Below are 15120 nucleotides of genomic sequence, written 5' to 3' on the forward strand. Positions count from 1 at the left end.
TTGGTAGAAGGTACCGCATCGGCTGCCTGCTGCCTGTGCCACTCTAGTAAGTGAGTGGGAGGCAAACGCGCTGTTGACTGGAAGGCAATAGCAAATCGGCAGCTTGAATCCAGCGGGCAGCGTTTTCCTGCAGCGAGGCGTTAATGCCGCACGGCAGTTCTATCGCGGCGGCAGTTTGTACTTTTAAATCCGTATCACGAGGTGCTGCTTGCTGGCGGTCCGCCGTGGTGGAATAGCTGGCAGCCAGACCATAGGTAACTTGCAACTATCTTACCTGTTCATGCTGGTAGGGGGTTTAATTATTTCAATATTTTCTCTTATTTTCCGTTGTTGCATCCACGGCTGCCGAGCAAACATGCGAGGTTCTTGAAAAGAGGTAGGACGGCCACATTCCTGCTGGTGTTTTGCCATAGCTGACTTGTCCTTCTGTCCCATTCGTACGTAACTTTTATGCTCCGAAACGCGAATGCTAATGGGTCTCCCAGTTTCAGCAACATAGACCTCGCTGCATTCACACAGATATTCGTAGACACTTGCTGTGTGGAGGAGCATTATCGGGATCTTTAATGGGGCTCAACAAATCTCGGACCTTGCAACCACTCTGAAATATAGGTCTGATTCCAGCGCGACACAGAATCTTCCTACACGGTCGCTGACACCTCTCATATGAGGTATGCGAACAACTGGATGTGTCGAGTGGTTCTAGGCGCTACAGTCTGGAACTGAGCGACCGCTACGGTCGCAGGTTCGAATCCTGCCTCGGGCATGGCTGTGTGTGATGTCCTTAGGTTAGTTAGGCTTAAGTAGTTCTAAGTTCTAGGGGACTTATGACCTCACCAGTTGAGTCCCACAGTGCTCAGAGCCATTTGAGCGTACTGGAAGTGTATATTCTGCACCTGTATCTGTTTTGTCTTCGGTGTTCCTCCTAGCCCATTGTAAGTCTATATTGCTGTATCGATTCGCACGGAATATTGTCTTGAGCTCGTTCAGTTCCTACTGTATGTGGTTCGCGTCACTAATCCGGTAAGCTCGGGCTGTCAGCGTTCTTTATGGTGGTGCGAATCCGTGTGTAGGTATCTGTTGGTGGGCATCTGCTTCGTGTAGACTTTATGGTCTAGTGTTCAGTACACCTCCACATCTAACGCGTTGTTGTCTTCCGATCAGCACCCGAGTAGCACAGGCAATAGCGTACCGTACAGCCACTCCCCCATAACAACCTCTTCAAGCTGTCCAATGACAGCTCAGATACGTGGCGTCGGTAGCCACCAGATAACAGAAAATGACAGTTTATGAAGGAAGACATTCACCAATACACAGCTGTGAAACGCCCTGAAGACGACCGAGCAAGTCGTTCGAAACGTCAGCAGCCTGCCGCTGTGGCCGAGTGGTTCTAGGCGCTTCAGTCCGGAACCGCTCTGCTGCTACGGTCGCAGGTTCGAATCCTGCGTCGGGCATGGATGTGTCTGATGTCCTTAGGTTAATTAGGTTTAAGTAGTTCTAAGTCTAGGGGACTAATGACGTCAGATGTTAAGTCCAATAGTGCTTAGAGCCATTTGAACCATTTGAATTTTTTTGAAACGTCAGCGATTTTGTTATTATAGTAGTTTACAATGACGCTGCCCAATATCCAAAATTATGATATCCAAAATGACACCGGCCGTTGAAGCCAACGAGTTTATGATAGGTGGCGCAGTGGATAGCACACTGGACTCGCATTTGGGAGGACGATGGTTCAAACCCTCGTCCGGCCGGCCATCCGGATTTAGGTTTTCCATGATTTCCCTAAATCTCTTCAGGCAAATGCCGGGATGGTTCCTTTGAAAGGACACAGGCGACTTTCTTCCTCGTTCTCCCCTAACCCGGTGGGACCAATGACCTCGCTGTCTGGTCCACTCCTCCCAAATTAACCAATCTAACCAATTTATTATTAAATGTGAACAAAAGCAAACTATTTCAAAAAGTGCAGCCACTACAGTGGTTAACCGCGAATATCTTCAACTAGCCCCAGTCACTCCTGCTGATTATTACCTGAACACAGAGGTTTCCCAATTAAGCCACTGGTAGCTGTTGTTCACGTATACAACTGTTTCACGACTGACAAAACATTCCAGAAGCGTTCAGACCATCCCGTGGGTGGAAGTGGAATGTACATAACGGGAGTGAGAGGTGAAGTAAAGCCAAACCTTGCGACGACTTGGTAATGTAGCGCAACTAATGAGACGTGAGAAGACAGGGGAGCTCATGCCTGACAAAGACTGGTTATGTAACTTGCAAATGAGACTTGCTCGTGACGCAGCACAAGAACAAGGATAAGTTTCTTACGTATTATTTGCATTACATGCCACCGCATCATTATGCTGCAGTTTGTTTCTGTAACTGAAAACTGGAAGTGAACTTTTATTTAGCGGAGCTCACCACATTCACGGTAACAAGTAGACAAGCGGTGGTGATCTCAATCACTTGTTTTGCATTCCCACATATCTCCAGCAAGTAGAATTCATTTAATTGAGTTTGCAGCTTTTCCTTCGGCTTCAAATGATGCTAGTAACAGATACATATATTACAATATCTGTTTCATATTTTTGTCTGATCAGTCAACGTTATGTACAGAACTTTTCTCGTGATTTCACAATATAACATATGACGATATTCACTGATGATATAAGCAACAAAATACTGGTTGGTCACAAACAAGCGCAATATAAAGAAGAATAAGGAAGTGGCAACTTATCACCGTACTTAAGAGGAGTGTATAACGACTCAAATATTTCGGAAAAATAAACCACTATGGTTCATACAAAAGGATCAGTCGATTATAGGGTGCGAAATTTACTGCAATCATATTATTTTATGAAATGTTCTTAGTCTTCTTACGTAATTATATTGGAATAAACGCTCAAAATTTCAGTGATTCCAAGCCTTGGTCGCTGCCAGATACTGACTGCCATAACTTCCACTGTGGGCAACTTTTACAACTATTAATCGACCTGTAATTGGCTTTCGAACATTACAGAGACGCTGCAGCACACCAACGAATATGCCTGTGCAGTAACCAGAGATTATAGAATGAGATTTCCACTCTGCAGCGGAGTGTGCGCTGATATGAAACTTGCTGGCAGATTAAAACTGTGTGCCGGACCGAGACTCGAACTCGGGACCTTTGCCTTTCGCGGGCAAGTGCTCTACCAACATTAAGAAGCGTGAGTCGTGCCTGGATAGCTCAGTTGGTAGAGCACTTGCCCGCGAAAGGCAAAGATCCCGAGTTCGAGTCTCGGTCCGGCACACAGTTTTAATCTGCCAGCAAGTTTCATATCAGCGCACACTCCGCTGCAGAGTGAAAATCTCATTCTGGGAACATCCCCCCGGCTGTGTCTAAGCCATGTCTCGCAATATCCTTTTTTCAGGAGTGCTAGTTCTGCAAGGTTCGCAGGAGAGCTTCTGTTAAGTTCGGAAGGTAGGAGACGAGGACTGCCAGAAGTAAAGCTATGAGGACGGGGCGTGAGTCGCGCTTGGATAGCTCCGTTGGTAGAGCACTTGCCCGCGAATGGCAAAGGTCCCGAGTTCGTGTCTCGGTCCGGCACACAGTTTTAATCTGCCAGGAAGTTTCAGCCAGAGATTATGTTTGTATCTTTCATAAACAGATGCTGACTGGGCTACTCCTTCGGTCAGAATGTAAGGAACAATCTTTAATAGTAAAAATGGCCTTAAAATACGTAAAATTTCTTTCGTGTTAAGAAAGTATATATGTACTAGCGAACGCGGCAATGCTAGGCATTTTCTGTCCATGTCCTTCTCGTTCCTCTCTCTTCATCTCCTCCTACCCCACTCTCTGGCCATCTCCGCCACCATCCTTCTCTGTCTTTCTACTCCTCATTTCTTTGGTATTGAACTTCGCTTATTGTTACTGCAAATCTAGATTCCCTAGGAGTATTCTAATCAGAATCTGATAAATACAACTTTTCTGTTTTCTATGAAAACCGACTGCGAGGAAGAAAACAAAACAGTACATTTCTGCGTATACAATTTTTGTTAAAAAATGTTATAATGAGAAAGAATATGTATGCACGGCAGAAACAATTTTTCTAACGATTTAAATGCCCTACTGCGAAAAAGAAAACAAAACCGTATTTTATATATATATATATATATATATATATATATATATATATATATATATATATATATATATATATATATATATATATATAAAGTTGGAGGGAAGCCATCCACGGACTCGTCCTATTCCAGCTAACGAGGAAGCCATTCGAGAATCTGTACAGCAAGAAACTCAGTGAATCACAACTGATGCAGCAAGGAACATGTACGTCTGGCAACATATGGTCGTTGCCACGTTGCACGATGAACGACTGCATATCTACCATTATTTCTGAAAGCGCCACCAGCTTCCCGAAGTCAGCTTTCTGCGTATGCAGATTTGTGAATAGTTCGAACAGCAGCGGGAAGCCGACGACTTCATTAAAAAAAGTTTATTGGTATAACAGACCTGCCTTCTTTCGTGACCATATCTTTAATATGTACAACGCTCACTAATTAATTGTACGTATGAAATTAAGCTACACGTCACCCGAGACTGTTGATATCAGATCTGCTTTAGCATCAGCTCTTGGACAGGAATATTGGGATACAATGTTCTGGGCCCCTAGATGTTACCGGACTAGTTTACTGAGCAAAAGTGACATGCATTACCACGAACAGTTTGCCTGTATCACTATAAGATATTTCACTTCATGTTCGGCTGAAGATGTGGTTTTAACGTGATGGGAGAAATATGCGGCGTTATTGAAGCAGAGTCTTTGTTGGAAAACAGATCGATTGTGGACGTTCTGTTTTATAGTGTCCGCATTCACCTGAACACAATCCATTGGATGCCTTAATGTGAAACGTGAAGGAGCACGTTTGTTGTGGTCTGCCGATGAATGTGAAAGAACCGACAGCGCGCTGCTGTACTGCTACAGTAACTGTCAGTGGAACTGTGCTGCGAAAAGTTCAGGGAAGATTGATACAGCGAGTCTCTAAATCTTTGGCAGTGCGTAGGGGTCGCTTCGAGCATTTGCTTTGGAGACTAAGTACGCTTTTTCAAAGAAATGCAATCACTGACTGCGTATTTAAAAAAATCATTACGACTGGACGCTCTTATTGAAAGCAATTTGTATGTTTAATATTTCCATACATGTATGTTATTAGGCTACATATAATTTATTTTTTACTGATTATTACTCTTCATGAAGTATTTTGGCATTTTTGAACAATTATTGTCATGTTCGACGTTTAAAAGGGACAATAGCTGTAGATATGCATAATTAAATAAAATTCTTATTAAGTCTAACTAAAGCATTATCCATAATGAAAACGTTGGTCTTCTCGCCGAGGAAACATGAAACCACGTTCTTTCGTGTATTTAAAAAGTAATCTTCTGAAATATATTTCATGGTCGGTACATCCCACTGTTGTATAAAGAAATCTAGATTGATCAAGGAAGTGTTACTGTATTATATGGGGCAGGCAACTGGAGATGTTCCTACTATAACAGTATCAAGATTATTGAAATCGATTTTTTTTGGTGTTACATAAAGCAATCAAAACTATTAAAGTATTGTTGTTCCCTATTGTGTTTGCAGATGTTGTCCTCACGTCATCTTAAATTTTACAAGACCTTCTTTGTTTCATTTGGTCACCTCTGACGCCTTTCGAAGATCCCAAGATGACTACATAGTGTAAACTTTTCTGTTATCGCTAACCACACACGTACCTTACTTTCACGCTGTCCATCAACACACATGCTTGACACGAATTACAAAGCATATGCTACACCCAAATATGTGTCAACGTGTGTACCTTTCGATAAACTACATGCTCTGTGTTAATCAATTTACCTTTTCTTAGTGTGCCAAGCAATTCATCTACGTTTTAGCTAACTAATATAAGTACACTACGTATCAAAAGTATCCGGCCACCCCAAAATCATACGTTTTTCATATTAGCTGTATTGTGCTGCCACCTACAACCAGGTACTCCATATCAGCGACCTCACTGGTCATTAGACATCGTGAGAGAGCAGAGTGGGGCGCTCTGCGGAACTCCCGGACTTCGAACGTGGTCAGGTGATTGCGTGTCACTTGTGTCATACGTCTGTATGCGAGATTTCCACACTCCTAAACATCCCTAAGTCCACCGTTTCCGATGTGATAGTGAAGTGGAAAAGTGAAGGGACGCGTACAACACAAAAGCATACAGGCCGACCCTGTGTGTTGAATGACAGAGACCGCCGACAGTTGAAGAGGGTCGTAAATGTGTAATAGGCAGACGTCTATCCAGACCATCGCACAGGAATTACAAACTGCATCAGGAGGATCCACTGCAAGTACTATGGCAGTTAGGCGGGAGGTGAGAAAACTTGGATTTCATGGTCGAGTGGCTGCTCATTAGCCACACATCACGCAGGTAAATGCCAAACGATACCTCCCTTGGTGTAAGGAGCGAAAACATTGAACGATTGAACAGTGTAAAAACTTTGTGTGGACTGACGAATCACAATACACAACGTGGCGATCCGATGGCAGGGTGTGTGTATGGTGAATGCCCGGTGAACGTCATCTGAATGCGTGTGTAGTGCTAACAGTAAAATTCGGAGGCGGTGGTGTTATGGAGTGGTCGTGTTTGCCGTGGAGGGGGCTTGCACTCCTTGTTGCTTTGCGTCGCACTGTCACAGAACAGGCCTACATTGATGTTTGAAGCACCCTCTTGCTACCCACTGTTAAAGAGCAATTCGGAGATGGCAATTGTATCCTTAAACATGACCCAGCACCTGTTCACAATGCGCGGCCTGTGTCTGAGTGGTTACACGACAATAACATCCCTGTAATGGACAGGCCTGAACAGAGTCCTGACGTGAATCCTGTAGAACATCTTTGGTATTTTTTGAAACGCCGACTTCGTGCCAGGCCTCACTGACCGACATCGATACATCACCTTAGTGGAGCACTCCGTGAAGAATGGGTTGCCGTTCCCCAAGAAACCTTCCAGCACCTGACTGAACGTATGCCTGCGACAGTGGAAGCTGTCATCAAGGCTAAGCGTGGGCCAACACCATACTGAATTTCAGCATTACCGAAGGAGGGCGCGACAAACCTGTAAGTCATTTTCAGCCAGCTGTCCTGATACTTTTGATCACATAGTGTAACTCCACTCTCCATCGATCGCCGAAAACCCTTTAGACCTTGCGAATATTTAGTCTGACAAAAATGTTGCTGTTCGTTAAAGAAAAGTGAAACAATAGTCGGTCGGTGGTGATTAGACGGATGCTGAGATGTGAATGCTGTGTAGTTGAGGCGCTGGTGTTCGCGTCGTACCAGGCCTTGAGTAACCGTAAAACCCATTTCTGTTGCCAGATGTGTGTTATTAAACCAGCATTTCTTAAAAACATTTCACCCAGTACTATGTAGTACTCTTCAACACTCAGTCTTCCTTTTTTTTTTAGTTTTAATTGCGAATAATACCAACAGCGCATTACGAAACAATTGTCATCATTACTTTCTACCGATGAAAGGTGCATTTCAGCGTATGGAATACTGACCTTGTTTTGTAAGATCCGTATCTCAAACCTCTGTTTGGTGAATAACAGAATAAACTGAACCGTTTACTTGTTTCCGGAAGTGCAGAGGAAAACAGGCACATGGGTGACGCCTAGATATTGTTACCTTATTGAAATACAGAGGACAATCAACAAAACCGTGTTATAATGCTCCACCTATGTCACTGCCATCTCCCTTGCAAGATAAAGTTGGTCAGGTCCTCTTGGGTTCTTATTCTCAAGAGTAGATAATACAATAAACGGTGGTTTGTGGCGAGGGTCAAATTAATTGATCGGAATGTTTTGAGCTTCTGCAGTTCAATTCATTCATTTATCGTCTCAGGATTGAAAGTTCTGGTGTAGGTTCTTCCTTTATTGCTACACTGTCAGCATACTGAAGTTTTTAAAGATCGAGTATTTGAGTTAAGTCCACATGATTAGACGTTGCGTGAATTGTCTTAAGTATTCCATAATAATCCATAGAAATGTATAATAGTTTTTTTTATAAGAAGAGAATGCCCCATTCGTTTATGTTTACAAATCATAAGCGTGCATAGTACCAGATTTGTCATTTTCTGCGCTTTGAACTGATAAATAAGTTATCGTGTTATACTGCTGTATACTGTCTATCTAGTCGTTCTGAGTTGAGTTGCACAAGTTTCCGCTGAATTTGCTCTTTACCACCTCGGTTACTCCCCTTTAGAAGTCGTTAATTTGCCCTGTAGCCTTCGCACAATAGACAGCAGAAAATAGCGGTTTCATGTTTATCGCCGTAAAAAAAGATAAGAGAGATGGCTTGGAGTTGTGTTACAGTAAAGTAAGAGTGATAACGAGTGTTTTGATCATACTTGTGATAATATTCTGAATTTGAACTAACAGGGTAACAAAGCAGTAATGAAAGATTTGTGACGGCGTGTAACAAGAAGTGAAATGGTGTTTTTAACGGCGTTTCCTGTGCGATATTGCGCGCGCTATTACATTCAGACGTTACAATCTGGAAAGATTATAAATCTTTTATGTGAGAAACATCTGCTCTAACTTTGCACAGAACGTAACTGCTTTTCTCGAGCAATATCCCCTTCAAAGTACGCCACTACTGACGAGTGCCAGATAAGCACTGCAGAAGTGCCTCATGAGCTACGAGTCGATAAGAGCTCAGTCCAAACACGTGCACGTTAAATATTATGTTTTTAAATTGCGCAACTTTACAGCTGCCAGACTTCCGTCTTTTTCTGATTCATTCGGTATAATTCTTCACCAACCGCTCAGAATCGCTATTCCACCCACGCATCTGGCTTCTTTCTGGTGGATTGTGGTTTATAAGCGAAGGATAACAATACTTTTTCGGTTTTTTCGTTATGTTAGGCAGTATAAGCGCATAAAAACTTACTGAGAGTCTAGCGAGGAAATTCTTGATTTCAAAATTAGTCTAAGTTTCTCGAAAATTAAGACTGGTAGACGACTGAAGAAAACGGTATAATTTTTGTGAAAGTTGTAAGAATTTTGTACAGAAGTTTCGAAATAGTTCGAAAAGCTACTACAGATGGTGCTCTAATCAAATCAAAAGTGCCTGTAAATAGTGCGCCGCAAGTCACAGCGACCACTTCCACGACTGAAACGTTAGAGGAGGCTAGCGTACCGAAGGAAGAGTTTTAAATCATATATTCCAGAGAACAACTTTTTTCTGATACTGGGCTACCACAGGCTAGAAACAGTCGCACGTCAACAAGGAATTGTTTTGAAAGAAGTTTTAATGTTCCAAAAACACCCGAAAACCATTCGGTAGCTCTTGGCCAAATTCCAACGAACAGGCAGTGTGGCTGGTGATCAAGCGGGGAATGTTGTTCCCAGGCACACTGTAGTTACTCTTGAAAATGTCGCCATGGTTTCTGGAATTATTCAGCGAAATACAAGGATGTATTGCAGCAGAGACTAGTTTGAAGTGTTCCAGCACGCAGAAAATACTAAGAGCCTACAAATCCAAAGTCAGCAGGCCATGTCCCTACGAGCGGTGCGTTTACTTTGCGAACCAGATTCTGATAATTCTTGATAATGAAGGAATTTATGTTTGATGCATGTCATTCATAGATGAAGCACACTACTACCAGAGTGCAGTCTTGAATTAATAAAACCGACGATTTTCGGGTACCGAAAATTCACATTCGTGTGAAGCGGAACCACTGTATTGTCCCCATGTTACTATTATGGCCCTTTTTTCATGTGAGAAACTGTCTCTAGTGAACGTTACGTTGCAATTTTGGAACAGTTAGTCGCCACACAGGCAGCTTTGGAGGATCTACTAGGTACCGAGTGGTTCATGCAAGACTTGGCCACACCGCATCGCATCGGTGTTTCGTTTTCTTCATGAATACGTTGAAAATAGAGTCACTGCGTTAGGACTGCTTCAAATTTACTGCCGCGAGGATGAACTGGCCTCAATATTCGCTCGATCTGGCTCCGTGTGACTACTTTTTGTGGGGCACATTGAAAGACACTGTCTGTCGGAACCATCCCACCATGCTGGACGAGCTGTCTGGCGTCTGAATCCATTTCCGTTAAGACCCTACGGGACGTGACGGCAAATTTCACTGTTCATTTGCTCCACCTCCGTACATGGAGTGGTGGACATTTCGAAAAGAATGTGATATGATTGCAGAGACTGCTTGCAGAAGATGAGTTTAGTTATGTACGCACGTTTCGTGCTATTTCTATACTTCTATAAAACTTCCGTATAGTATTCTTACAGCTTTCACAATAAACATTTCTTTTGTTGCACTCGTCTATCGATCTTTTTTCGATGTATTTAATTTTGAAATCAGGGACTCCTTCGCAGGACACTCTGTATGTCCGTTTAGGTCTTGCTTTGTTTACTGGAAGCGTAGTCCTTGTAGAAAGATTACTGAGATATGGAGCAGTTCATCTCAGATGCAGGAATGGTTTTTGGCATGAATCCGAAATGATTCAGCTGGTCTCGTCTACAAGCTTATGTTACGTCAGGACGGAAACTGTGAACGGTGTTGCTACATTGCTTAGACGATGTAAATGTATGAACGGAAACACACCTATTAGTGTTGGTCAGCACGTTGCGTTGCCCAGTCGTTTGCTATTCCGGAAACGAAGCCGTAACTGTTTTCTTCCTTCAGTTTACTTTTTTTGAGTAAGATATGTCTTTAGGTAGCAGGCACGCACCAGCTCTCTAATGACAATGGTGTGGCACAGTGGACTAGTTTACACGTTTCAAGGGATAACTTTTGATGCCAAATTAGTAGCCGAATTCTCTCGTACATCTGACGCTGAGAAAGCATTCAGTTAGCCGAAATGAAGACCTTCAGGTCTGTGAACCCCCGCAGCTAGCGTGTAGTGCCGATCTCCTTTGTCTCCTGGGCTCAACCATCCGACATTTTGTCAGTAAAAAGTTATCACTGATGAGGGCTAGCGTCAGTTTTACTCAAATTTTCCTTGTTCGCGACTCACAAGAAATGACCTCCTAGTCTAGAAATTAATGTTGGGAGACTGAACCAAATACTGAGAAGATTCAGAAGGAAGATTAGGATTTAGTATCTGGTCAACGAGGTCTTTTGAACAGATATGTTTTTCTTTACAGAAATACTGAATATGCCAGGGATGAAATACATGGAGCGAAAGATTATTTACATACAACTTGTACACAAATCAGACTGCACTTGTAAGAATCAAGAGACATGAAAGTGAAGCAATGGTCGCGAAGGCAGTGAGACAGTGGTGTTGCCGGTCCCCAGTGTTACGTAATCTGTGTGTTGGCCAATAAATAAAGGAAACCTAGCAGAAATCTAGAAGAAAAATTAAAGCTCATGGAGAAGAAATTAAAACTTTGAAGTCTGCCAATGACACTGTAATTCTGTAATGGCTAGGAAGGGCAAATGAGTGGATTAGATAGTGTCTCGAAAAGAGATTATGAGATTAAAAACAACAACAATAAATAAATAAATAAATTAATTAATTAAGAAAGCATAATGGAATGTAGTCGAACTAAGGATATGGGGGTAGTTACATTAGGAAATGAGATACTAAAAGTAATATGTGAGTTTTGATTTTTGGGCAACAGAGTAACTAACGATGGCCGAAATTATGACGATAGAAAAAGCAGTGTGGCAGTAGCAAGAAAAGCATTTATGAAACAGAAATGTTTGTGTACACAGAATATAAAATTAGGAAAATGGTGGTGGTAAAGTGTGTCTTAGCTTGTAATGTGCCGCATAGTACGCAGCTAAGCATAAAAATTTTCCTTCATTTCACTGGTTTTTCTTTTTCTTTTTTTTCCACCCTTTCAAGTTATATTGGACTAACACATTTTACGATTTAATTTAGTTAAACTAATACTAAGCTACAACACTTTCAGTAGTCACTGGACGAAACTGGAACTCTTGAGGCTGCTGTTTTAATAGAGCGTTCGACCTTGTGGGGAGCGAGGTCAGCGAGTGGCAAACTGGGAAAAATTAAATACGCGGCCGTTTGGTCACTGTCTTGCCGACTGTAAAAGCCCGAACCAGGCAAAACAGGGAACTGCTTATTTCAAAATGGAATGCGCTACAAGCATATGCAGAATGGACTTTCTGAAACACATTTCTCGTGCTCCTCATTCTTCAAAAAATAGAAGGAACGGACTGCCATAAACTTTGTGACGTGGTATCCTTTTATAAGAAAATCTAACAAGTTTTCCGTCAAGTTAGGGCTCAAGCTATGACGACTGCCGTCTCCTATTGCCTCCCTGCATCCCCATCCACTATCCCTTGCCTGCCATATTCCTATATTTTGTTCATCAGATATATTTTCCTTGGACAGATGACGTCGTAGCTGTACATTTTTTTCACTCCTTCACGTGGAACCCACTTAACAAGGAGTCATAATAATAACAAGTAGTATATGCAACAGCTAATGTGGGAAAGGATGTAGAACAAAATAACGGTGGACAAGTAGTGCTCTCTACCCCGTCACTCTACGCTAATAGCCGTTGTACTGTGGAAGTGATGAGCACACACAGGGAAATACATTGGAAAAACTCTGTTACAAAGTAGTAAAAAGAAAGTTACTTCCAGAGAACTTTTTTAAAATGTCTTGGTTCTTTCAGATTGTGAATCATATGTATTTTATGCCAGTTCTGCGAAATTCACTTGCGCTAATTCGCTTGAGCTAGTAGCTCTTCCTCCTAGAATCGGACGCCGAAGATTGAGCGACTCTGGAGTAACGCCTCCAAACGGATTACAACAAAAGTCGAAGCAGAAGGCTATCTTAAAATGCAAGATCAGACCCACTGGGAAAACGAAGGCTTGACCAACAGCAAACTGTTAGTCCGTCTTAGAATATGCACCGTAATACTTTTCTTTTAAAACCATTTTATTCGATGAGGGGACTCAGCAAAAACTATGACCGACCTGAATACTTGCTTTGGTCGTCAGCTGAAGCTTTATGCTCTCCCTGTTTCACAAAATGTTCGAGTTTTTTATCGTCCGATTCAAATAATCACACTTCACTCCAGTTTTATAGTTTTTTTCATGATATTTTTTCGCCAGTATATCATTACAAACAATTTTTTCTTGCGGCTAATTGTAGAGAACAATATACGATTTTCCGGCATTAAAATGTGTTGGTTTTTACGGTACGAAAATATTTCTAAAATACTGTTTTTAGAGGCATTTATTGGCTGATACCAACTAATGTTTCATTGAAACGACAAAGTTATCGTCACTGTCCATGCATGTCAACGTTTTTCAAAGTTCTCGGCAGTTCACACAAGTTCAGACAAATCGTCTGAAATTTCTTTGGTATTTACCGTCTTTAACTTTGTTTACTGTGTGAATACCGCGAATGTAGATTTTGCAGTTGACGTAAATCAATGCAAGGAAGTAACAGCAAATAAATATCATGAGAGATAAGATCAAGGAATACCTTCAAAGCATGAGACTGGGGTGCTTGTCAATATCGGAGATCCCTGGCGGTAGTGACAATATGTAAGGGAAAAATTAATTGAAGTTTGTGTTGGGGAGGGCACTCAGTAGTTCGTGCAGCAATGTTGACCATCGTACTGCGGTGGTGTAGTGGTTAGCATTTCTGCCGAGCAAGCAAGAAGACTCGGGTTCGAATTCCGGTTGCAACACAAATTTTAATTCATTTCGTCTGCTTCGATCATTATGAGACAATGTGTTGGGGAAATATTTGTTTTCACTGCAACCACCGCCACTTGGCCTGTAGTTCCATCTTGATGGAACCATAATTCGTTGGTTTTGAATCTCATCCTCCTTTATGATGGGCCCTCAAAATTCAGCAATACTGACAACGTACCACACTATGGATACATTTTACACGTCAGGCGATCACACGTTAGAAACGAAGAACACTATCCAGAGGCCTGATATTTCTTTGCGCGAAACGTACAGTTTAGTTATTAGTAAACTGTTAATATAAATGTATTTGCACAGTAACAGTGAATAAATTACTTCTGCGTTATTGTATTTTTTCTACCCAACCGCTCATCCTATGTGCCCACAAACACCGTTAACTCATGCATCTTATATTCCCAATGAAGCTGCATCTCAATGCGCTGTCTTTCGTCCACTCTTGTACATCCTTTTCATTGCCTATACGCCTAAGCCAGTTCCTCATACCGACAACGCCTCTTTTCTTATCCTTCCTACCACCGAAAATGACAACGAAACCTTCAAATACATCTCAACGATTACCTATTGGTGCAACCAGTAGCTTTTGAATATCAGCTCTTCCAAGACGCAGGCAATAATTTCACCACGAACCACCTGCTTACGATCTACAATCATCGTATCCGACTGAATAACACAATGAAATACCTCGCACTAATCCTCGACCATAAACTAACAAGGAAACTGCACTTAATAATCATCCAACAAAAAGCCCACAACAGACTAGAAAAACTAAAAATCCTCTCCTACGCTAATGTGACGTGAAGTGCGGCTCCACCTAACTTACATAGTTTCTTCCAGATTATGGAACACCATGCAGACTGCTTCGTCTTTTATATCCGTCTGTCATCACATACAAGAGTCCAGTGTGAATTTATTAATTTCCCCACCCAACTATACAACATTGAACACAACTTCGGACTTCCTACACTTCCTCGAACTTTACGCCAGTCACCCTATCGTTTCATTCCTATTAACCCTCGCCCCCTGCCACGCTTGTACCAACAGATCCACCAAATCTTACACCCCTATACTCCCCACATCCTATCCAAACGGAACTCTAACCGCCTTCCCCATTTGATCGTAGAATCTGCCAATCCTTCCAGCTTTAGCAAAATACTCCTCTTCCCATCCACGTCAGTGTTCGGTCTCGCTCCTTCCGCCACTTTCTTCTCTCCAATGCTTCCTTTGGAATCTCCTTCGCCAAGTCTCTCACCCCGCGTCGTTTCCAAGACACTTTAATTCCAACAACGCTGTTCATCTACTGCTGACTTCCAGAAACTCAGTCCAGTAAAGTGAAGTGCTCCCTTTTTGAAAGAATGGCCATCAATTGTCTGT

The 15120-nt window shown here is 42.2% G+C and overlaps 2 protein-coding genes and 1 non-coding gene across 3 annotated transcripts in view; 2 read left to right on the top strand and 1 right to left on the bottom strand.

Annotated features, from left to right (window-relative positions):
- Nucleotides 1-15120, bottom strand: part of LOC126175331 (GTP-binding protein Di-Ras1) — a 1524693-nt gene that overhangs the window by 683131 nt on the left and 826442 nt on the right. The window lies entirely within an intron of this gene.
- LOC126175330 (pancreatic lipase-related protein 2-like) overlaps nucleotides 1-15120 on the top strand; it is a 379377-nt gene that overhangs the window by 26736 nt on the left and 337521 nt on the right. The window lies entirely within an intron of this gene.
- On the top strand, nucleotides 3210-3284 carry Trnas-cga (transfer RNA serine (anticodon CGA)). Its single transcript has one exon. It is a non-coding gene; the product is annotated as a tRNA-Ser (tRNA).

The sequence above is a fragment of the Schistocerca cancellata genome, chromosome 3 (assembly GCF_023864275.1).
Source record: "Schistocerca cancellata isolate TAMUIC-IGC-003103 chromosome 3, iqSchCanc2.1, whole genome shotgun sequence".
Taxonomy (NCBI): Eukaryota; Metazoa; Arthropoda; class Insecta; order Orthoptera; family Acrididae; genus Schistocerca; species Schistocerca cancellata.